At 44.7% G+C, this 26043-nt stretch overlaps 1 protein-coding gene across 2 annotated transcripts in view; it reads right to left on the bottom strand.

The window, feature by feature from the left end:
• LOC138627169 (spectrin beta chain, non-erythrocytic 1-like) overlaps nucleotides 1-21635 on the bottom strand; it is an 88805-nt gene extending 67170 nt beyond the window's left edge. For both annotated transcript variants that reach the window (XM_069709321.1, XM_069709322.1), the window contains exon 1: nucleotides 21523-21635. The gene's annotated coding sequence lies outside the window, so the exon portion shown is untranslated. The remainder of the gene's footprint in view (nucleotides 1-21522) is intronic.
• Between the last annotated feature and the right edge of the window lie 4408 nt (nucleotides 21636-26043).

The raw sequence follows: 26043 nt of genomic DNA, 5'->3' as shown, positions 1-26043 counted from the left end.
CTCGTTCCACTCAGAAAACTACAAACTTGCATCCAAACCAACAAGCAGTGACCTCATGACTTCACTCAGAGCCTCAATTTAGAGTCACAACCCACAAATCACACATTCATCCGTTTACAATAAACTGTACTGCCCCCTACAGGAGCCATGTCGCATTGTTCACAGTGATTTCCACAGACAAAATGGTTCCGATCCAGAAGTGTCTTCAGCTGCAATACCAGCGAGTGCCACTAGAGGTCGGCTCCAAAAAGCCTCCGGCTCCATAGACTCCCATTCAACTTCTCTCATCAAATCCAAAGTGAATAAAATGTGTCCATCAGTTATCTCGGTGTTGTTAGCTAAAGTCACTCCTTCTTCTTAGTTTTCTGGAGGTCCATCTGAAAATAATCCCTCATTCATTAGAAAAGAAGATTCAAGAAGACCTGTTTTTGGGGGTGTGTCTGTTTGATTGACAGGCCTGTGGTGCAGTCAGGTTACAGCTATCGGTGGGCGGGACGTAGTATCGTCAGGTTTCTGATTAAACCGGTCAGGTTTTGTTGCAGTTGTTGAAATTAACAATTAAATATTTTTCAGTACTTTGTCGTATTGTCAAGAATATTAAAATATTATTTTAATAATATCCCCCTTATTCTCATTGTTGGTCATTTTCCCTAAAAAAAACCCTGAAGAGCTGCTTTCAGATTCCCACTGTGGAGTTTTAAGATGAGAAAAGTGTGTTTGAGTCTGGATGAAAGGATGAAACCAACAGAGAGGACGTTCCCGCTGAACGAGTCTCCTTTTTATGAATGGTTTTTTATTACTAATTGAAGCTGCTTCATGCGGCCGTGCTCTCAGACTCAGAGACCTTCAACAGCTTCTGTTTTGGGACCTTTTGACTTCCTGCCGTTCAGATTTGAATCCAGACTTCGGCTGAGCGACAGCAGGAATCCTCCGATTGTTAACGTGACGGACAGACGTGTTATCAGCTCCGTTGTTGTGAGGAAGACGAACTGACACGTGACGGAGCACAAAGACAGCGAAGAACTCGGGCTCCTCTTCCTCTGTAATTACGACTGCTTCCTGTGGAACATCACTGGAGGACAAAATCAACACGGTGCCGTCTGATTTCAATCAATCATTTTGAACCGATTCTCTCCAGTAAATCCTCTCTGACGCTGTTTGAAGCTGCCGGCGTCCCTGCCTCCTTTAATTAGGTTATCAGAGAAGCTTCACTGATAATGCAGTTAGCGGTTGCCATGGTTACTCCGATCAATCAATGGGCAAACGGAGCTGAAAACACGACGCTCTCCTCTCTCTCCTCACTGTTATTTTATCATCTCTAAAAGGAAAAAGATAACAGACGTGTGGAGGTGTGACTTTTTATTTTCACGTGTTTCCGTTCAGCTCGCTGCTGCTGATCGTTTCAGATTTCACCTTCAAACAGGAGATTTCATTGTTTTTTACACTACTGGAGACAAACTGCTGTTTTTCTCCAAACCAACACAATTTTTGAATTCAACTTAAAGCCGGTTATAAAGTGTCCTCCTCCAACAGGAAGTTAACAGCAGGGCGGCGCCACAGACTCCGTATAGAAACGGACATAAGCGTCCTGGTCTGAAAAGTGAAGCCTTAAAGTGTAACACCAGTGAGGGCCACTAGGGGCAAATACAATCCACTGAAAAAAGCATCAAGTTCTCTCCTGAAACACAAAGTCAGTAAACCATTCGTACAAATACGGGTTCAAAATCACCACGACCACACAATCATGTTGAAAACAAATGACTCAAATTGAAACAGGAATTAATAAATAATGTTTGGGGCCATTTACTGAAAAGTCATTTAACAATAAAATGCAACAATCCTGCTCTGACACAAGTTTTGAGATGTTTCATACTCAGAGAACTGTAGTTATTAATAACTAAAACCACTCCAACACACCAGATTTCATTCAAACGACAAACCTGAACACGCAGACATCACGTATGTTTAGATTCAGAGCGACTACGTGTCCATCATCTCATCTATACAACATGCTGCTCTCTCTTTATTTGTTCATATAGTCATACAGCACCTTTCATACAGCAATGCCTCCAAAAACATGCATCACAGAGTGAGATAAAAGAAACTTAAAACACAATAAAAAATAAAGAGAAAAGTAGAACAAAGATGAAACAATTAGAAAAACAACAGAGCGCTTCAGGTTTATTTTAAAAATATGGTCAGAAGTGGATTCCTTCATGTCCTCAAGACTTTAACAGGTTTCTTCCTGTTAAAAGACAATTTTTTTTTCCTCTTAAATCGGCATGAAAATCTTTCCTGGGACTCCAGAAACCAACCGGAGAGTTTAAACCAATCGTCTTCTCAATCAAACAGGACGAAGGATTTTTGCTCAAATGTGAACAGACATATTTGAGATATTCTCCACTGCAGCTCAGAGATTAAAGCCAACTGAAGCATCCAGTTTCTGAGGCCATGTGAGAAAAAAGCCCAACACACACTGACAAAAGGGAGAGGGGGAGGGGAGGGGAGGGGGGTAAAAGGGTGAAAGCAGAGGAATGTGTCAGCAGTCGGAGGGGATGAGATCACAGTGAAAGCAGCCAGCAGACAGAGGAGACAGAAAGTGACACAAAGAGAGGGACGGAAAAAAAAGAGTGAGACTGCTGAGTCCAGCTGTTATTAACATGAAGACCTTGATGTGAGCAGGGAGTCCAACATCATCACTTCACACTAAAACAAACCTGCAGTTTTACTTCATTCTGCATCATTATCAAGAATATTTATTTTAAAAATTTCAGTCGACCAATCAGCTGCAGCCACATCACAGCAGCAGGACAGAAGTAAAAAGTGTATGTGATTAATTAAATTACTCTTGTGTAAAGAGTGTTTCCTGCTGACAGAATGATCTGGCCCTTTAAGGAGCTCGTTGACCTCTGACCCCTGCGCCCCCCCCACCTCCCCCTCCCTGGTGCAGTCTGGGCCCTAATGAGGCATTGTGGGATACATGTTGTTTGTGGTTGACCTTCCTGAGGTTTGGATGACGTGGTGAACAGCTTAGTTACGGTTTCATTTTTACTGTTTTAAAATTCATCGACTTGAAGGTTTAAAATGAAGTTAGTGTTTCTTTGCCTTGATTTAAATATGCTTGAAGAATCCTGATCCCTTCTGGTTGCCGAGGTAACGTGTTCAGTTTGATCAGGATAAGCTGCAGGATGTACTGCATTTTCACATTTCTCTTTTTTTGATTAATACAATTTGACTTTATTTACCTGTTTTTGTCGAGTGTCTTATGAAACACTCAAACACAAATAATGTTTCAAATATATAATGTCCTTCTTTTTAGAGCTGCAGAAATTATTCGACTAACAAACACAACGTTAGTTTGCATTCTCATTCTCTTTCCACACAGATAGTTCAGATTTCAGCTGCTGAAAAATGTGAAAATCTGATGATTTTTGTCTCCTAATCACCTAATGTGTCACATTATATTTAATGATTTACTGAAATAAATCATTAAATATAAATCATTCAGTGAACTGAACCGAGCAGAACCGAGCTTCGACAAACCCAAACGACCCGTGTGATGGTGGAGCAGGTGGAACCTCACGGCAGCAGCAGAGGAGGGCGGCTCGCCATCAATTAGTCATGTGGTCACATTTACTCACTCAGGCGAGTTGTTTTGTTCAGAGCACAGATTCAACAGAGACAAAGAGACCACGGAGAACCACAGAGAACCACAGGGAACTACAGAAAACCACAGATAACTACAGAGAACCACAGATAACGACAGAGAACTACAGAGAACCACAGACAACTACAGAGAACCACAGAGAACTAGAGAACCACAGAGAACTACAGATAACTACAGAGAACCACAGACAACTACAGAGAACCACAGAGAACCACAGAGAACTACAGAGAACCAGGAAAGAACCATAGAGAACTACAGAGAACCACATAGAACTACAGAGAACTACAGAGAACCACAGACAACTAGAGAGAACCACAGACAACCACAGACAACTACAGAGAACCAGAGACAACTACAGAGAACCACAGACAACTACAGAGAACTACAGAGAACCAGGAAAGAACCATAGAGAACTACAGAGAACAGAGAACTACAGAGAACAACAGAGAACCACAGAAAACCAGGAAAGAACCAGAGAGAACTACAAGAGAACCACAGAGAACTACAGAGAACCAGAAAGAACCATGACTCAGAGAACCAGAGAGAACCAGAAAGAACCAGGACTCAAGAAAACCATTGATTCAACTGTGGATCCGACCACAAACAGAGAACTGGATCCCAGTGGAACATCCCAGTGGAACATCACACATGATCTCAGGGAAGCAAACAGGACAAAGACGAAGCAAAATGAAACAGGAACTGTGAACCGAGTCGAGGATGAACCTTCAAAATAAAACTGAAAAATCCATTAAACTGAGAAAAATATGAAATCTGTTCCAATAAACTCACAAATTAACATCAACTTCAAATTTCTATCTACTGTTTGTGTTTTTTGTCCTTTAAACGGGCGCTGCCATGATGACATCATTAACTGAAGTGGAACAAATCAGACCACGTATGATGCGTTCAAGTCTAATAACTGTAGTCTGTAATAATAGTAAATTAAAACATTTTGTACTTTGGAGTGCAACTGTTCGGGTCTTTCAGTAAGACTCTGGCGTACCACCGGTGGGTCCACGTGCCAAAGTTTTGGAAACACGGGTGCAGAACATCAACCGATGACATCATTTATTCTCAGTTTCATGTGACGATTTTCTGCTTTACCTTAAAAAATAAATACTTTTTTGTGTGTTTTTTTTTCAAAGTTTTATCAACTAAATGATTAAAATTCTTTTACACTTGCATTTATTTGAATTTTATTTTTAGATTTCATTGATACAGAAGAAGCAGTGTGTGTGTGTGTGTGTGTGTGTGTGTGTGTGTGTGTGTGTGTGTGTGTGTGTGTGTGTGTGTGTGTGTGTGTGTGTGTGTGTGTGACATGAGAGCTGCGCTGCGTTCACTGTTCTGTGAATCCATATTTCATAACTTCATCATGAATTAGTCATCTGTTCGTGTGAGTTAGTTCATGCATGTTGTTCTCACACACACACACACACACACACACACACACACACACACACACACACACACACACACACACACACACACACACACCACAACATCCTATTATTTAAGTCGGCCATACTGTTTGTGTTAACATCTTTACACAACTCTGCAGGCACTTAAACACACAGTGTGCTCTTAAGCTGCTATAGAGGCTTTCAATTATCAATGAGCCTGCTGAGTGCTGTGTGTGTGTGTGTGTGTGTGTGTGTGTGTGTGTGTGTGTGTGTGTGTGTGTGTGTGTGTGTGTGTGTGTGTGTGTGTGTGTGTGTGTGTGGTTCATCAATAAGAGCCGTGGACACACCACATCCTTTGTTCAACCAGGAAATGGAGATATCATTGTGTTGAATCAGCATCACACCTAATACGCACGCACGCACGCACGCACGCGCACACACACACACACACACACACACACACACACACACACACACACACACACACACACACACACACACACACACACACACACACACACACACACACACACACACACACACACACACACACACACACACACACACACACACACACACACACACACACACACACACACGGCTGTGTAGTAACACCAGAGGAAGAGGAGCGATGGAGGACGATGTAAATGTTACGTAACAGCCTGATTTATCACACAGAATGAACACAACTATCTGAATAATAATAATAATAATAATAATAAAAGACACGCTTCAACCTGCCAACAACTATTTTTAAGGATAGTTTCTGTGCATCACGTCTGCAACAGGAACGTGTTGGTGTGGTAAATTTGTACCGATGTGCCCCCCCCACCTTAAAATGTTAATCTAAGCATGAGCAGCACCTGCACGGCCGTCATCACTCTCACACACACACACACACACACACACACACACACACACACACACACACACACACACACACACACACACACACACACACACACACACACACACACACACACACACACACACACACTCACACACACACACACACACACACACACACACACACACACACACACACACACACACACACACACACACACACACACACACACACACACACACACACACACACACACACACACACACACACACACACACACACACACACACACACACACACACACACACACACACACACACACACACACACACACACACACACACACACACTATTAATCCCAAACAGCTGCACACGGTCAGAACCAGATGTTCCGATCTCTGCAGTTAGTAGATACGATTATTCGAAGAGAAATCGAATTGTTCAGAGCGAATTTCAAAAAGTAGTTTAGCTTGAAAATATCCATCGCTAACTCTTTCCGTGATGTTTCTTATTTCATCGTTAAATATCATCTCGTATTCCACCTCGACTCCTCTAATGGGACCGTGCTGACAAAATTCCTCCAGATTAGAATTCAAAATTTTGAAAATAAAATCTCTTATATTTTGTCTGAGGAATCGTTAAACATTTACTTTCATGTCATTTCCCCTGAAATACAGGCGAGTGCAGAGATGTGAGAAAGAATCCAAAGTATTCAGGTTCCAGATAAGAGGTCTGATTCCAGAGACGCATTAAATCGGGATTCTTCCTGAGGTGGGCGGAGCTTAAAGTCTCGGTCCTCGTTGATTCATTTTACTGTATCTTCCAGGATTGATGGTCCTGATCCTGGAAACTCACAGTTCCAGACACATTACAGTTTTAAAAGCTGACCCTTCCTCACGTCCCCCCCCTCTCCCCTCAACACTGCTTTTCCTGCCATTATGCAACTTGCAGCCTGCAGCCAGAAACCCAGCCTCTCCACCTCCTGTCCAAACAAACAGCCTCTCCTCCCTCTGCTGCAGGACGCACGTGAATGAGATCGGTACCGGCCGCTCGCAGCCCGCCGGGCTTTTATTCTGCAGAACACGCAGATGAACAAACTTTGAAGGGTTAGGAGTGGAAATCCCACAGATCTTTATTTGGACCTGTTTGTGTATTTTAACAAAGTCTGTGAGCACAAAAACAAAAAAAAGATCTGGAGGAAGAATTTCAACATGACGGTAGAGGTCACGGAGGGTGCAGCGTGTTTTGGGTCGGGCCGGGTCGGCTCGGGGCACCGAGGTGATACACAGCTTTTAAAGCACAATCAATGACGTGAATGGTTTCGGCGGAGCGGGAGGACGATGGGCGACGTCCTGATTCGATACCATCCAGATACACGAGGACTGATTTGATGTTTGGACATTTAGTATTGAAGTATTGTGATCTGATTTTGCCATTTATTACACTTTTTATTCAAATATTAAGAGTTTGGGGGGAAAGAGTTCAATCCTCTAGAAGAAAAACAAACAAACCAAGACTCTTGTCCAGCGTTGATTTGCCAGTTTAATATCAGGCGTCATCAGATTTCATGCGTTTCCTTCTTTATCAGGTAAAATAAGTGCAATAAACATTTCATCCTGGGAAGTTTTACGTTTGTCATATCTCATATTTAACAATAACATGCCAGAGCATCAAATATTCTGTGTGAACAGAGAGAGCGTGTTCTTCTACAGGGGAGTGTTGCATTATGGGTCGTTTGCAGACTGAATGAGTGTTTTCAGTCTTCAGGAAAACTTTTCAACAGGACGAGTATTAAAGGATTCAGTGTGAACGATAGAAAGAGAATATAATATTTACAATAAAAAAAACTAGCCTTTCATGTCTCCACAGTGGGCGGGTCCCTCTTCTACGGAGCTGCCATGTTTCTACAGTAGCCCAGAAGGGACAAACCAAACACTCACCTGACCACAAGATGCCACTAAATCCTGCACACTGCTCCTTTAAAGTATTTCCTGTCCTCAAAAACCTTCAACAGCCTCTCACGCTGCAGAAACCGGAGCCAAGCATGTTGTTACTTTCTATGAAGGAAGACAGGTAGCGAACGAGCCGCGTAGAAACACCTGGGAAACGTTCACCACATCAAACATATTCCACTATCAGAACAAGACGTACATTAAATCCTGAACGCCTGCTAAATGCAACATACTCCAACACAACGTCCTGGACTGTGACGGCCGACACTCGAGCCGACCTCCAGCGGCCAAACGTCTCCAGGATAAACGTGATATTCTCCGATAAACAGCTCAATTATTCCCTCGTATCCACGTCTGAATGGCGGCTGTGTCCGAGCGGGCGGACAGACGGCCGATTGTCGGTCCGGACGCCGGGAACGCTGCGCGGCGACAACGACACATTGACGGAGCGACGGACTCTTGCGCAATCAGACGAGTCACTTTAATGAAGTTAAGCTCTAATTTGTCCGAGTGGTGGAACAGACAGAGAAGAAAGAAAGGAAGAGTTTGTTCTCTCATTATTGTGGGTTTTCCACTGCGGATCTGTGACCTTCAGACAGAAAGAGACAAACGGACCTGAACTCTCCGTGAACCGGACGGATCGGAAAGATCCAGGTCAAAGGTCGCGGCGCTGACACGCCGCCTGTTTAACCCACTGAGGGTTCGAGCAGGAAAGTTAAACAGCAACTTGAACTGTGAAACACCTCCGACGTACGTTAACATGCAGCCGATGCTGCAGCGAACCCGTTTCAGACGACGTCGTTGTTTTCAAGATTCACTGAAACACACGTGAGGATGACGAGTTCTTTACGTCTGCAGAGAAGTGCATGAGTCTCTGCATGAAGCTGCTCCACCACAACAAGGAAATTACAGAGTGGAAATGAACAGTTTTTACCACATAAACAATTGAAGGGTATTCACTTGATAATAAATAATCCAGATTATTTAGAAGTAGCATTCTTATTGTTTTGTTTTTTATAGCTGTCAGACCGGTACTACCTAAAAAAAAGTCAAAGTAAAAGCATCCAACAAGCAGAACCTATAAAGCACTCAGTACCTTTATTTAGGTTTTAATAATCTGTGTGTAACGACTTATTTCACTGTTTTCCAACTAATATTTGGCCACGATTTGTCCAATCACATCCAGTGACAGCACGCGAGGCGTTTAGGGAACATCAGTAAATTGTAGCGTTTAGCAATAGCGTGCACGTGAGGCGACATCGGTGAATTGTAGCGACAGAAAATGAGCTGCGTGACACTCTCCCCCTCTAAACTGCATGAAAACTCAAACTGCATTGAAATGTTTGTCCAGTTTCCTTGAAATGAGAAGAGCTCGTAGTAACAGAAGTCGAAACATCATCTGAGCAGCAGATACGCTGATAAAGATTCACTGGAAAGTATAAGGCAGATTGTTGAGTGGGAGTCTGTGGGCGACACACACACACACACACACACACACACACACACACACACACACACACACACACACACACACACACACACACACACACACACACAAAGAGTAGACGGACATTTTGTTGTGGTGAAAGAGTTGGAGGTAAATGGAGATAGGGAGGAGGAAGAGGAGGAGGAAGAAGAGGAGGAGGACACAGGGTTTTAGTGGTCGTACCACTGGGAGCAGATAACCTCCTTTTTTACTCTGCTGTTCAGGAGGGGAGCGTTTATCTGTGTGTCACACTGAACCGACACCGAGCAGAAGAACCAGAACATCAGAGACCAGAACAACAAGCAGAGACCCAGTTCAGACCAGCGGTACCAGAACAACCAGATAAAGACCCAGTTCAGACCAGCGGTACCAGAACAAACCCAGAAGAATCCCTCTCACGTTGAATTCCTCACTTTAAAAAGAACTTACAAGTGGAGTTCAAGGACAGAAAATAAAAAAAGGGAAAAGAGCAGCGAGGAAGATGAAGAAGAGGAGGAAGATGAAAGAGGAAGAAGAAATGTGAAAGACTTTGGCAAGGAGAGACGGAGCGGAGGAATGTGAGGAGGAAGGAAGGAATGGAGGGATCAGACGGAGGAACGAAGCACTCGAGATAAACGGCCGAGGTCAAGAGGACTCTTCAGACATGGGGGGGAGGAAGGGGGGAGGGGAAGCTACCGGAGCCTGGATGGGACATTTTACAGATGATAGTTTAACATTTTCAGTCACCGAGCTATTTTTTTTTTTTAATTCTACCCAAAAAATAAACATTCAGCACCTGAGTTCAGATTCAGTTCATCAGAATTTGTCAAATTTTTGGGGAAAAGAAAATCGTCAACGAGTCCACTTATGGCTGAGTGTTCCTGAGCCCATGCAGTGATTTCCACGACAAAATCAGGGCTATTTTTTTTTTTTTTTTTTTTTTATGTCAAACTCTGTAAATGTTCATCAGAAACCCTTGAAAGTCTTCAGAAAGTCTCTGGCGATGAAGCGATGAGCCGGGCGAGATGTTCTGAGTGACGTTCACGTTTCAAGAGGGGCGGAGCTTCACTGTCCGAGACCGAAGAAGACACGTCAGGTGGCACTACTATGATTCCGTAGTGGAAATCACTGCATGGGCTCAGGAACCCCTGGCTGTAATTGGGCTCTCTGAACTTATTAATCACACCTTGTTTATGATTTTTGCAACACCAACCGCCCAGAATGGATCCGACCCGGTCCAACGTGTCCCCATCAGTCATCACATTTATTTTCCTTTTATTGGAGACAATAGACGTGACTTTTACTAGAAGCCCAGACGCCCAAAATAAGCTGTAATTTTAATTTAACGAGACATAAAAGTGAAAGAAAAAGCAGAATTTGTCTATCAGGAATTCTTTTGATGGAGTTTATAGTTCACATGCAGACGGAGGCCGACGCTGGTTTACACGGCAGTAAAAACATGGGGGGGGGCTCTTTGGAAAACTGGCTGCTCTTGAAAACCCTCCGATAGAAGCAGGAGGAGGGTGGAGGGGGGGGCCTTGAAAAGCCTCCATCTTTCTCCTTTTTTATCCACTGTACTCTAAAAACATCCTCCTCCTCCATCATGTAATTTTCCTCTACTTGTTCCGCCCTTATTTCTCTCCTTTACTCCTTCCTCCTTTCCTTCCTTCCTCGTCCGCTCCCCACCCATCCATTTCCATCTTTATCAACACATCATCCTCCTCCTCCTCCCTCCTCCCTGCCTCCTCCTCCTCCTCCTCCCTCCCTCCTCCCTGCCTCCTCCTCCCTCCAGTCTTCAGTTATAGTTTTCAGTGACGGAGAGGTAATCTGACACACACCCTGCAAATAAACCACATGACCCACACACCAGATGTGTTTTGTACCCCCCCCCCCTCTTCAGATGACCGTCTGAACAGCCCTGCAGATGTTCCAAACTAAACGTTCCAGATCTTCTTCCTTCATTCAGTTATTAAACACATGAAACTCCAGGGACATAAAACCTTAAACTATCGTTTATTTTACTTTATTTAACCTTTAATTTCAGCAGGAAACGTCCCGTTTAGATTTAAAACCTCTTTGTTCCCGGTCGAGACGGAGAGCAGGAGCAGATGAAAACAAGACAAACAGAAAACTTCCCAAGAAATGAAAGTGAAATACGTCAGACAGCTTTTACTGATCTTTAGAAATGATTCAAAATCCTTCAACATCAAAACTCACCGTGACAGATTTCAGTCTGAAGGACGGAAACAATCCATCGATCGATCATTAAAAATAGATCACTGCTGAATCAGAGCAACGCTATGAATTCATAGAACACATATACACCTTAAATTATAGATTAAACAACACTAGATAATAACTATGTGTAAACTTGCAGAGCTCCTGTCGTGAATTATTGACTCGACCGACAAAAATCCAAAAATATTAAACACAGAAAACATCTGCATGAGATCAGACGTCACTCTCATGGTTTTATATGGAATAATATGCATCCATATGACGGCAGAGGGGCTGCATTAAATCCAGCTGCTGGAAAACAGCTGCAACAAATGTCCAAATAAAGTCACGATGAACTTCCTCAATCCAAGAAATCTCCAGTTTAATTCCCACTGAAATGAAAATCTGCCGTCAGACAACAAAGCGACAAACACAAAAACCAACAATCAATATGTTCTGAAACAAAAACCAACAATCAATATGTTCTGAAACAAAAACCAGTAATCAGCAGATTAAAATGAGTTATGAGCATCCTGGTTTCTCCCAACAACATTCCCAGATAACAGGAAAACTTTTCCACCAATCAAAGTGATCCATGAGTCTGTCGTGCTCTTTTTTGATTGGATCCTTCAGATCAATAGTACATTGAAGTTATAGATCAAGCAGATTAAATACATATTTAAATTTAACAGCCATAAAACAAAAGGACAATAAATCAGATTTATCGACTCTCTCGAGTATGTTTTGTGTTTTGGACGGTTGAAGATGTCCCATTGCATTCTGGGAAGCTGTGACATCACTGTTTGATATTTAATATATAGAATTAATTAGCAGCAGATTAATAGAAGATAATCAATCACCTGTAATTCGTATCCGTTTCAGAGGTGAGCGTTCACGCCAAACAAACTTTTTATTGGTATTTTGTAAACAAACAACAAAAGCTGAACACAAAACATTCAGAATATCAGAAGCTCAAAGCAGCTCCGGTCCAAAAATATCACAGGCTGCCAAAACCTTCACACACACACACACACACACACACACACACACACACACACACACACACACACACACACACACACACACACACACACAACAAACAAACACTCGGCTCCTCACAGTCCAGATTGGAGGGTTGGCTCTGTCGTCATGGTGATCCATCCCATCATCTCAACCCTGGCCAGCTGCCAGACACTTTCTCCTCCCTTTTTCTCTCCAACCCACAATCCAGCCCGGCTCATGCTGCAGTGCATTGTGGGATGTCAGATCTAATCTGATTCCACGGGATGCCCATGTGTGTGTGTGTGTGTGTGTGTGTGTGTGTGTAGCCGGTCGAAGACATGTGACCCCCCCCTCACCCCCATGTCATCAAAATCATTTCCCATGATGCCTAGTGTGTCAGTGGGTATTTGTGGTTGAGGAATATGCTGGTGTAAAGCTCCTTAATATCTCTCTCTCACACACACACACACACACACACACACACACACACACACACACACACACACACACACACACTATTGTGAATGCAGCCCAGAGGCGTCGTTCCACTTTCAGCTAATCACTCATTTCCTGTCCGTGTCTGCCCACTGACCCCGCCCTCGCTGCCATGGCAACACCTCAGGGTGTGCACACCATACATACATGTGTTTATTAACACACACACACACACACACACACACACACACACACACACACACACACACACACACACACACTCTAAAAGACAGTCATCACCCATGATATCAAGCAGGTTGGATTAAAGCCCGTCCCCCCCCGTCCCCCCGTCACTCATCTCAGGATTTAAACCAGCAACTTCAGCACAACTTTACGACACACACACACCACAGATGGTTGTGTGTCGTCAGACCACATCTGGAGGAGTCACACTGAACATTTCATTTATCAGGAATGTGTGTGTGTGTGTGTGTGTGTGTGTGTGTGTGTGTGTGTGTGTCAGCTACATGGAAATCAAATTAAATGGAGTCCAGCTGAAGGTCAACGCAAAGTGCATCTGTGTGTGTGTGTGTGTGTGTGTGTGTGTGTGTTTTCCATCTGACAATATAAATAGCCTAAATGTGGACATGTCACATTACACGTGTGTGTTAAGTGAAAAGACGTGACGTAAATCACAGCCCGTTAAACTCGAACTACACCGACCGTGTGTGTGTGTGTGTGTGTATGTGTGTGTGTGTGTGTGTGTGTGTGTGTGTGTGTGTGTGTGTGTGTCTGTGCGCGCGCGTGTGTCTTTGTGTGTGTGTGTGTTTGTATGTGTGTGTGTGTGTGTGTGTATGTGCGCGCGCGTGTGTCTTTGTGTGTGTGTATATGTGTGTGTGTGTGTGTGTGTTTCACAGCTCAGAAGAATACATCATACAGGATATATTTTGATCAGCGTCAATCAATCGATCAGACGATTGATCATTTAAGCGACTTGTGAATTGAAGTTTTTCGGTGAATGTTGCGATCAAAAATGATTTTGAATGGATTTTCTAAAAATTAGAATTTTCTCTTGAAGACGGACGCGTCTCCAACGAGGACGAGAAGACAGCTGACACGTTTAAATAAAAAAGCTGTTTTATGGTGAAGACGTTCTCGTCTGCACGCCGTCCTTCAAGCCGATCTTTGCGTTTCTCACGGAGACGTTTCGCCGCCTCGTCAGATGTCTGTGAAATCAACGAGGCGTTCAGGTTCCCGATCAAACTTCTGCCGTTCTAGAAGCTCCAGCTGTTTATGATGCGTTTGGATTTTCCGGCTTCATCTTTCGGGACATAAACCAACAAATCTGAACAGGAACGCCTTTTTTTGTTGGAAATCGCTTCCTGCTGCAAATTAACGTCTTCATAAACACTCTGCTCACATATTCTATTCATGAGATATCAGGGTGTGTGTGTGTGTGTGTGTGTGTGTGTGTGTGTGTGTGTGTGTGTGTGTGTGTGTGTGTGTGTGTGTGTGTGTGTGTGTGTGTGTTGCTGCAGCTTTTTCTTTTTCCCCTCCTTGAATGGAAATAATCTCCATGAACATTTATGAACGCAGCATCTTTCATGACACGTTCAGCTTCTCGACACCTTTTAAAAAAACTCGTTACATCCAGCAAAACAAAACAAAAACAAAACAACACTCAGAGAAGATTTTTATTAAACCGAATGCAGAGAAAGAAAGAAGGAAAAACCGTTAAAGAAGAATGAGAAATGTTTGTTTGACCGCCGCTGAGAAAAATACAAAAAGAGCGTGAATGCATACAATAAAACCGTTTTAACACTAAAAGAACTCTGCTGGAATTAAATGAATATTTTCTACCTCAAACGTCCCGTCAGCCTTTAATCAGGTCACAGAGCTTCAGTCCCGGCTCGCACTAAACTATTCGGAGATAAAACGATGAGTGTGTGTGTGTGTGTGTGTGTGTGTGTGTGTGTGTGTGTGTGTGTGTGTGTGTGTGTGTGTGTGTGTGTAGATCATTAAATATCCAACATGTTGAGATAAACTCAGAGGATCTGGTTCTTCTCAGGACGTCTCGTCCATGTTTCCTTGAAAGCTTCACGTAACCTTTAAAAACTTGACCTGAAATACTTCTGAGTCCGTTACCTAAACTAATCGGAGGAAAGTTCCTCTGTGCTCTTTGTAAATGTGATTTTAAAGGGGTGGGGCTTCTCAGAAAATGAGCTCTATTACTGCGGTCAGAAACACAACCTGGTGGTCGTCCATGTGAACCGACTCCCGACAGGCGTTCAGGTGTGAAAGCTGAACTTTCCCGCTTCTCAGATGCTCTTGAACGCACCAGTTCATTGTCCAATTCAACTTCCACAACAAAGATGTGGAAACCTGAAGCCTCCAGTGCACAAAATCCTCAGACAAGACTTTACAGAGTAGTTCAGTGTGGATTCTAGAGGTTTTCCCATAAGTAACTTTTCTTATTTGAAACTTGCAGTGTTTTAAACTTTTACTCATCATGTCTGTGGACACATTTTCAAAAAAATTTGAAAAACGAGAGCAGATAATAAAAAAAAGGACCCAAAAAGACAAAAGACAAAACACACAACAAATGTGATGCTTTTTTTTGGTATTAAACGAGAGATTTGGGAGCTTTATAATGTTTGGGAAGAGGAAGGAGGAGATGTTGGTTTCACATTATTTTATATCCGAAATGAACAAAAACATGTTTCTCAAAAAGCTTCAACGTTACATTCACTCGTTGGTTTTCCACTGCAGCTTTATTTTGAAGTGCTATGCACAGCTGCTTTTACTTTGAAAGGTCTCCAGAACAGTGTGAACATGTGCAGCGGAGACAGCGTGAAGTCAAACAGACGGTCGCTGACCTCGACGTGAAGCTGGACGTCTCTCCGCTCAACCCAAACGCTTCGATGGAGGAACACACGCCTCTATATTTAACTGAAGCTCCTCCTCCTCTTCCTCCTCTTCATCCTCTTCCTCACTGCTCCACTTCCTATCTGCTGGACATTTTCCAGAACATTACTCCCTCTCTCCTTCCAGCCGGCATGTTTAACTCCTGTCCTCCTTCCTCCTCTGTCCTTCATCTCTTCACCTCCTTCTCACTCTCTCCTCCTCCCCCCCTTCTTCCCATATTTTTCTGCTCCCTCCTGGTTTTCCTCTCATTCCTGAACTCCCTCCTCTCCCACGCATGTCTCCCTCCACCCATCACTCCCTCCTCTTCAAGATGAAGTTTTCTCCTCCTTCATCATCTGAAACCGAGGTATGAAGAGGAAGGAGGGATAGAGAGGAGGTGAGGAGAGGAAGGAGGGATAGTGAGGAGGTGAGGGGAGGAAGGAGGGATAGTGAGGAGGTGAGGAGAGGAAGGAGGGATAGTGAGGAGGTGAGGAGAGGAAGGAGGGATAGTGAGGAGGTGAGGGGAGGAAGGAGGGATAGTGAGGAGGTGAGGGAGGAAGGAGGGATAGTGAGGAGGTGAGGAGAGGAAGGAGGGATATGAGGAGGTGAGGGGAGGAAGGAGGGAGAGGAAGGAGGGGAGGGATAGTGAGGAGGTGAGGGGAGGAAGGAGGGATAGTGAGGAGGTGAGGAGAGGAAGGAGGGATAGTGAGGAGGTGAGGAGAGGAAGGAGGGATAGTGAGGAGGTGAGGGGAGGAAGGAGGGATAGTGAGGAGGTGAGGAGAGGAAGGAGGGATAGTGAGGAGGTGAGGAGAGGAAGGAGGGTTAGTGAAGAGGTGAGGGGAGGAAGGAGGGATAGTGAGGAGGTGAGGAGAGGAAGGAGGGATAGTGAGGAGGTGAGGAGAGGAAGGAGGGATAGTGAGGAGGTGAGGAGAGGAAGGAGGGTTAGTGAAGAGGTGAGGGGAGGAAGGAGGGATAGTGAGGAGGTGAGGAGAGGAAGGAGGGATAGTGAGGAGGTGAGGAGAGGAAGGAGGGTTAGTGAAGAGGTGAGGGGAGGAAGGAGGGATAGTGAGGAGGTGAGGAGAGGAAGGAGGGATAGTGAAGAGGTGAGGAGAGGAAGGAGGGATAGTGAGGAGGTGAGGTGAGGAGAGGAAGGAGGGATAGTGAGGAGGTGAGGAGAGGAAGGAGGGATAGTGAGGAGAGGAAGGAGGGATAGTGAGGAGGTGAGGAGAGGAAGGAGGGTTAGTGAAGAGGTGAGGGGAGGAAGGAGGGATAGTGAGGAGGTGAGGAGAGGAAGGAGGGATAGTGAAGAGGTGAGGGGAGGAAGGAGGGATAGTGAGGAGGTGAGGAGAGGAAGGAGGGATAGTGAAGAGGTGAGGAGAGGAAGGAGGGATAGTGAGGAGGTGAGGAGAGGAAGGAGGGATAGTGAAGAGGTGAGGAGAGGAAGGAGGGATAGTGAGGAGGTGAGGAGAGGAAGGAGGGATAGTGAAGAGGTGAGGGGAGGAAGGAGGGATGAAGGAGGACTGGCCTCATTTCTGAAAATCCAGCTCACCTCTCTGCTCTTAAAGAGACAATCCGCCACATCACAGTTTCTTCGGTTTCCACACATCAGCCATCAATCAAACAGAGTGGGCGGGGCCTGTGACGGCGCCTTCCTTTAGATTTTATACACAAACTGGAGATGTACAACAATGACACTATTTTAAAAGACATGTCGCCATAAGACGGAGGTTCCCACCGTGAGATTCATGACCGATAACAGACACAATACTAAATACTAAAACATTGTGTTTATTTTAAAAGGCTTTCATTTTCTTTTTCTGGAAAATTTAGTGTCCTTCAAATAAAAACAAGTGGAGAATAAAGAAAATCTGATTTAGTTTGAACAGAAGGTCAAAACCAGCTGAAAACCTGGAAACCAGTGAAGAAAGAATCAACATTTTAAACGTGGATTTATTCCCTCGACACGGCCGAGAAAACATCCTTCAAACAGCTGCTTTTACAACCTACTGATTTATTTATTCAAATTTAAATTATATCAACATAAATTAGAAAATAAGCTGGAAACATATTTTTCTTTTATCTCCTCTATAACGTGTAGTCGGCTTTTTATTTGACTTTTTAACAGACGAAACTGTAAATAAGTCAAAAACCGGATGAGTTGATTATTAAAACTAAAATAATAAATATTAAAATCTCCTGTTCATTGTTTGTAGAAAACAGCTGACGGCCGCAGAAACATCACGAGACCTTCAACAGGTCCTCCACCCCAGAGGACCCGAAGGTCCTCCACCCTCAAAGGACCCGAAGGTCCTCCACCCTCAAAGGACCCGAAGGTCCTCCACCCCCAGAGGACCCGAAGGTCCTCCACCCAAGAACACAGATAAACACTGCTGCAGGACGAAGAGGAGGACGAGGAGAGAAGGATGAAGAGGAGGGGGACGAAGAGGAGGACGAGGAGCAGGACAAAGAGAGGAGGACGAGGAGGGGGACGAAGAGGGGGACGACGATGAAGAGGAGGACGAGTTGAACTGCAGTCTGATGCTTCAAATTCTTACAACTAAATTTCCCCGTTAGTTCCTGAAGTCGAGGATTTTCTGGTAATCAAGTGATTGAACGGTTCAGTCTGACACCAGCAGGTGGCGCTACAGCAAACACGTAACACATCTAGTTTTCATTATTTGATCCATTGAAACATTTCCATGTACGCTAAAATAAAAGAGGTTTTTAAAGTAGCATTGATACAATAATAAAGTTTTGGTGCCAAACTTTCAAAACAACTCTTTACTTTAAGAAATAGAAACATATTTTTACCTTCAAATCTTTTTTTTTCCTTTGAATGAAAGACGGAAAGTCAGATATTAAATATGTCAAAAACACAAGAACTTAAAAAACAACAACGTTCAGTAGAAACTGAGAATTTCAAGAAAAAGTTGCCGGTTGCAAACAGCTTCCAGATGCGTTAGCGCCACCTGCTGGTGGTGGTGATGTTTTACTATCAGACGCCAGTAAAAAGGAAATGTGTTTCAATAGATAAAACAAATCAGTTCTTTATGATTTAATGAGGATTTGAAAATCATCACCTGAGATACATTAGGAACTAATTAGATGTTAATTAGATGCAGATTACAGACGGACCGATAAATCATTTCTATAAAACCACCTGTTCTGTTGGATGAACTGAACATGTTCAGATTTTAAAAAGATTTTCTTCCTCCATCTTCCAGCGTTTCCTCCAGAATTTGTTCCGTAATCAGAACCGATCTGAAGTCCTGTCCGTCTCCGAGGTCTCTGGAGGAAACGGACCTGCAGCCCGAATGTCCCCGGAGGCCTCGTTTCTGTCTCCAGCAGCAGAATCGATTCCTCTAAACGTCCCTGCAGACCGTTTACCGACAAACATCCAGACCTGCTGATGGAACACAGCGAAGCGCCTCGTCTCCGTTTCTAGAAGACAACTTCATCTAAATCTGCTGAAAGACGATCTCAGCGTTTTGTCTCCAGAATTAAAGAAACACGACGACGCGTCTCTTCGGCTTTGCTTCTTCTAAATTTGCTGTTTCCAGGAAAACTAAACACCAAACTGCTCCGATATTTACAACCAGTTCACTTTTACACTGTAAAACATCGAGGATGAGCAGCGAGGAAAAAAAGGACAGAAACTTAACATCGATGTTGAAGTAAAAACAGATTTAATCTGTGTTATTATTAAATTGGAGCCGTTTGTCTCTGCAGAACTTTCTACAACCACAACGAGGAAAACTACGTTTACGGTCTTCAGCCAGTTGAAGGCATATCAGTGCTGGACAAGTTGGGTTTTTTTCCAATATTAACAAATATATTCATAAAACACGCCAAGACTTCAGAGATTAACATCTATAAAAATTAATTTTAGGTGTCAGTTGCTAAAAATACTTCATCAGGACAAAATAAAAAGCAACTGTGATGTCACCGGTTGGTTGGTTTGACATCCCTGCCGGCATTATGCCCCGCCCACCTATAGCAGGAACCTGACTGCACTACAGGCCTGTCAATCAAACCAGCTAATGACACCATGATGACTTGTGGAAAACATTTACTGACTTGATGCTTTTTCAATGGGAGTCTTTTGGAGGCGGCCCCTAGTGGCCGCCGGTGGTATTACACTCGAAGACTTCACCTTTCAGACCCGGATCGATGTCTACTTTCAACAGTTTATAGCAGAAAGCTGAAGCAGAAAAAAACGTCAGATTTCCACGAAACATTAAGACTTTAAAAAAGGTTTGAGGTTGAACGATCGACCTTCACCACCGCGACCCCGAGCTCTCAAACCGTGACCTCTGACCTCCCGGTGAGGACAAGGCATCAAATCCTGCAGTTTTTTTTTTTTTTTAAACCCATCATCAAAATCACTTGTCTGAAAAAAAAAAAAACAAGATCCGCACTCGAAGAATTCAACTCGATGACACCAGCGCTGGTTTTACTGCAGCCGGCTGTTAAAGCAGCAGGAGAACAAGTCGACACCTCACTGTGACATTTTAAAGGCTCCGGTCAACAAGTTGCCAAATGCTGCATCGGGGGGATAAAGAGGCGGGGGAGGGGGGGGGAGAAGGAGTAGACAAGAAAAGGAAAGAAAGAGGAGAAAAGTCAGCAGTAGATGAGAGAAAGCAAAAAGAGGAAGAAGATTAGAAAGGAGGAAATGGAAACTGAGGAGGAGGAGGAGGAGGAGGAGGAAGAGGAGGAGGAGAGCAGCAATCCACTCTGGATCTGATTACATAATTGCTCGGCAGGATTTGAAACCAGGTCTGCAGCAAACAAGGGAGAAAAAAAAGCCTCAAAGCAGCAATTCTTCTGATTCTACTGTCATTTTAAAGAAATCACTGCAGGAGCATCTGAACTAACTGACCAGTAAAACCGATTCAAACCGCTGAAGATGAGGATTTAAATCCAGAGGGAGCTCTGAAACCGGTCCAGAGTGACTCAAGCTCACAAAAAGCACGAAGATTTAACTCCAGATGTGAATAAATGTTTTATTCAGGAGGAAGAATGAGCTGTGAGATGATGACAGGAGTCCAGAGAAGGTCACTGCAGATCAGAGTCCCTGTGGAGACGTCACAGGAGCATTCTGGGAATATTCTGGTGTTTGGATGGTGAGGTCAGCAGAGGCGACCACGCCTGCACCACCTCCACCACCACCTCATCATCATCATCTCCATCAGGGAGGAAACAAAACTCCATCAATCCGAGTGGAAATGAAACAGCTGCAGAGTTCAAAACAACAACAACAACAACAACCAGCAGCTCTGGCGCACTAAACAACAAACACACACCGACACAAGTTCAACAGTAACGGTGTGGAGGGGGGGGGGGGGGTGTGCAACAGAGACACACACAGCCGGGAGAGGAGGTCGCTGCACGGCTTGATTTGGCGCCAACAAGCCGCTGCAGCACCGAAACAAGCCGCGCAGCTGATTCACATTTAAAAGCGATGAACGGGAGAGAAAGGACAAACATCCCGCCGACGGGCCGCCGAGCCGCCGTGTGCGCATGTGGATGTTTCCACGAGCCGCGGACACGCAGCGAGACGAAATCCGTGCGCAGAGTGGATGGAAATGAAACGGGAGGTAAAAATAAGGGACGCGCAGCGGGTTGAGACTCACCTGGAGGCCGACAGAAGGAGAGAGGAGTCCCGCTCGGAGAGAAGGACGGACGGACTGGCTGCTGGGAGCTCGCAGAGAAAACAACGCAGGAGAAGAGAGTCCTCAAATCCACCGATCCTCCTCCTCCTCCTCCTCCCCCCCCGCCCTGCCTCAGCACGGCCACGGACTGCAGCGCCCGGTGCGCTTGGTTCACTCACCCCGCCGCACCGCCGGTGCTGCACAAATCTGTTGATGAGACGGTGGACAAAATTATTATTATTATTATTAGTCATCAACACACAGTTTAATAAATACCGTTAATACTTAACACACTTTCAGTTTTTTCATCTTAATCTTATGTTGGCGTCTTTAGACTCGCAAAAAAATAAGAACTGAAATTTGATTACATGTTGTTTTAAAAAGAAAAAACACATAATGTTGTTAATTAACGGCCAGAGAGACATTGCGCATGCGTGTTTTGTATAGAACATGTTATTGATAGCTATTGAAATATTTTAATTTTTATTGATTTCTAATATGTTGTGTTTATTTTTTAAGTGATCTGTTTAGTTTGGATATTTGCTGTAAAGCACTTTGACACTTTGTGTGATAAGTGTTCAAACAAACTTTAATAGTTACTGTCAGTTGATCGAGTGATTTCTATTATATGACATTTCAGGTTTAGAAAAAAATCAGTTCATCACGAGTTGATAAAGAAATGGATATTTGTCATAAATAATTATAAAAACAACAGAACAAGTAAAAAAGAGTAAAATTCTGAAAAGTGTTCATCATAACCGAAGAAAACATCACATCAAACAAAAACTGATTTCATGACTGGAAAAATTGTTACAGTCTTTTTGCACAAAAAAACCCAGTGAATATTTAAATTTCTTTATTTAAATGCACAATATCAGTTTGATAATTAATTTAATAATAAATATTATGCATTAAATTAGATGATGTTCAATACTTTATCTGTCAACTGGCGTATATATATTTTTAAATATATAAGCCAGAAAACCACAGTGTAGCTCCTTATGATAATAATAATAATAATAATAATAATAATAATAATAATAATGATGATAATCCCCAGTGGAAAACATAAATACATTTGAGTAATTTCTCCTTAAACCAACTGAATAAACGGAATAAAAAGTGCGTTTTTGGGGGGTCTATCTGTACCTCTAAATTGTCTCCACCCGTCTGGGCTGCAGTGGGAGCTATATGAAGCGCCCCGGTCTCCCAACGTGTGAGTGAGAGGCGGAGAGTCAGCTGCAGGGAGGAGGAGGGAGAGGGGGGAGGGGGGAAGGGGAGTGGGGGGGTCTGCAGAGTCTGAATGATGCCAAACAGACTGAAGTTAGGGAGGACAGTCATGGAGCAGAGTGAGTGTGTGAAGGAGAGGCTCCAGTCGGAGGACACATTTCCCATCATGCCTCTGTTCTGTAGGACAGTTTGCTGCTTCATGCTGGAGCAGCTCATCCTGCCTGCATGGCCACAGACAGCAGAGACCTCAGGCTGCTCTGACTTCACCACCCTCCCACTCTCATGAATCATCAGATAGATCAGAGCTGAGTGAGTGTGTGTGTGTGTGTGTGTGTGTGTGTGTGTGTGTGTGTGTGTGTGTGTGTGTGTGTGTGTGTGTGTGTGTGTGTGTGTGTGTGTGTGTGTGTGTGTGTGTGTGTGTGTGTGTGTGTGTGTGTGTGTGTGTGTGTGTCTCAGTGGTCCTGCTTCGTCTGCAGGAGGAACCGGAGGAGGCTGGCTGATCTGTGAGACGCAGGTCAGGAGTGGGTTTAGAAACGTTTTCAATTCCAAATAATTAAAATTCAACATGAAAAAACAATCAATGAAAACATTTTTTTTAGCTGTTTTGTGTCACTATTTAATTATTTCACCGCAGTTTTCTATCTCTGTGAGGTCATTTGGTCTCTTTTTAATTGTTTTGTTTCTCTTTGTTGTTGTTTTGTGTCAAAATCAATTAAAAATGAAAAACAGAAAAGACGAACCATCCAACATTGTGTGTGTGGTGGAGGGGGAGGGGGAGAGGGAGGGGGGATGGTATAGTGCCTGTCAGTCAGTTTGTAATCAGGTTGTCATGTCATGATGATCACACACACACACACACACACACACACACACACACACACACACACACACACACACACACACACATTGCTTCATTGCATGTCAGCAAAATTTTGGATGACCTTCAGAAACACTGCGTTGTTGCCCTTGTGTGTGTGTGTGTGTGTGTGTGTGTGTGTGTGTGTGTGTGTGTGTGTGTGTGTGTGTGTGTGTGTGTGTGTGTGTGTGTGTGTGTGTGTGTGTGTGTGTGTGTGTGTTGGATTATCACTCAGATACCAGACACCATGTAGTTATGTCCAGCAGACGGCAGCAATATTTGTGGAGAAGGTCAGAGGTCGTGGAAGCGACTCCCATCATGCAGCAGCTGTGTCCACGTCCTAATGTGTGCACTATAAAAAATACAAATAAATTAAAAAAAACAATATCCAATTCAGGAGTCAGTTCATTTGTATGTTGTTGTTGAGTTTGAGGCCTGTAGGAGGCGCTATTAAACCGGAAAATCATATTACAGTGAAAGGAATCTGCCTGCACGCATGTTTGTTTTGTTTGTTTGTGCCTCGCGTATCTCCACAGCCGTTGGTCCTGTTTGCTTCAGTCTTGGTGGGTGTGTTGCTGGGACCCGAGGTTGCGTGTTGCTGGGACCCGAGGTTGCGTGTTGCCGGGACCCGAGGTTGCGTGTTGCCGGGGACCCGAGGTTGCGTGTTGCCGGGGCCCAGAGGTTGCGTGTTGCCGGGGACCCGAGGTTGCGTGTTGCCGGGGACCCGAGGTTGCGTGTTGCTGGGACCCGAGGTTGCGTGTTGCCGGGGACCCGAGGTTGCGTGTTGCCGGGGACCCGAGGTTGCGTGTTGCCGGGGCCCAGAGGTTGCGTGTTGCCGGGGACCCGAGGTTGCGTGTTGCCGGGGACCCGAGGTTGCGTGTTGCCGGGGCCCAGAGGTTGCGTGTTGCCGGGGACCCAAGGTTGCGTGTTGCCGGGGCCCAGAGGTTGCGTGTTGCCGGGGACCCGAGGTTGCGTGTTGCCGGGGACCCGAGGTTGCGTGTTGCCGGGGCCCAGAGGTTGCGTGTTGCCGGGGCCCAGAGGTTGCGTGTTGCCGGGGACCCGAGGTTGCGTGTTGCCGGGGACCCGAGGTTGCGTGTTGCCGGGGCCCAGAGGTTGCGTGTTGCCGGGGACCCGAGGTTGCGTGTTGCCGGGGACCCGAGGTTGCGTGTTGCCGGGGCCCAGAGGTTGCGTGTTGCCGGGGCCCAGAGGTTGCGTGTTGCCGGGGCCCAGAGGTTGCGTGTTGCCGGGGCCCAGAGGTTGCGTGTTGCCGGGGACCAGAGGTTGCGTGTTGCCGGGGCCCAGAGGTTGCGTGTTGAGGTTGCGTGTTGCCGGGGACCCGAGGTTGCGTGTTCCTGGATTTGGAGCGATTTGAACCTGCAACACGTTTCATATTTAATCAACTTTTCAGGCAGCCAGCTTTACAAACATTTAAAAGCACAAAAAGTTCTGACATGAAATATTTCAGATTCTGCTGTTTCTGGGTCATCGATGGAACTGGATGTAGATCGACGCCACGGGTTTTGTTCTGTGAGTGAAACAGGTCAGATTTCCGTGAGTTGTATCTTTCCATGAAAAAAATAACAATATAACAAAAACAGCTGCTAGACGCAAAATGTTGTTTCATTTTGTTTTGTGTCTCTTTGGGTTCGGTGCTGTTGGGTCAGAGGTCTTTCACATGTCATCATCCGTCCAGTCTCAGTCCAGCAGAGCAACCGGTCCTTCAGATCATTTCATCTACAGCTCAGAAGATCTGAGAAAACAGCAGAACCAAAGATGCTGCTGGTGTTAAATGTCAGTGTCTCTTTCACAGTAAAAGTTGGACTCAACTTCAACATGTTGCCTGGCAACAGCTGGCTGTCAGCACCCACTCAGGTGTGAGACTGTGTGTGTGTGTGTGTGTGTGTGTGTGTGTGTGTGTGTGTGTGTGTGTGTGTGTGTGTGTGTGTGTGTGTGTGTGTGTGTGTGTGTGTGTGTGTGTTTTAAGCGATGAATAGGTCTAACTGTGTGGGCTGTTAAAGTGCCGGGCAGATATTCAGAGAGAGAAAATAGATGGATAAAAGGAGAGGAAGAGGAGGGGAAGAAGGGAAGAAGAGGGGAGGAAAGGACACAGGAGAGGAAGAGGAGAGGAAGCGGATCAGGAGGAGGAGGAAGAGGAGGAGGAGAGAAGATGTCAACTTTTTCTTTTCTTTCTTTATCGCTCACAAACACTCCCAGACAAGAGAGGCGTTTCCATGGTGACCACGATGAGATGCCAAACCGGTTGCTGGGGAGAGGAAGAGGAGGAGGAGGAGGAGGAAGAAGAGGTCGAGGCTGGTGGATTTGTTTTCCAGCTTTTCCACAGTGTTTGAAGAGTGTGGGTGGGCCGGCCCTCTCTCTCTCTCTCTCTCTCTCTCTCTCTCTCTCTCTCTCTCTCTCTC

This window comes from Brachyistius frenatus, unplaced genomic scaffold (genome assembly GCF_029030835.1).
Source record: "Brachyistius frenatus isolate BFR_SWC_R1_liver_20210118 unplaced genomic scaffold, ASM2903083v1 Contig_82, whole genome shotgun sequence".
NCBI classification, from domain to species: Eukaryota; Metazoa; Chordata; class Actinopteri; family Embiotocidae; genus Brachyistius; species Brachyistius frenatus.
Note: the sequence above shows the minus strand (reverse complement) of the source record. Positions and strands in the feature narration are given on the sequence as shown.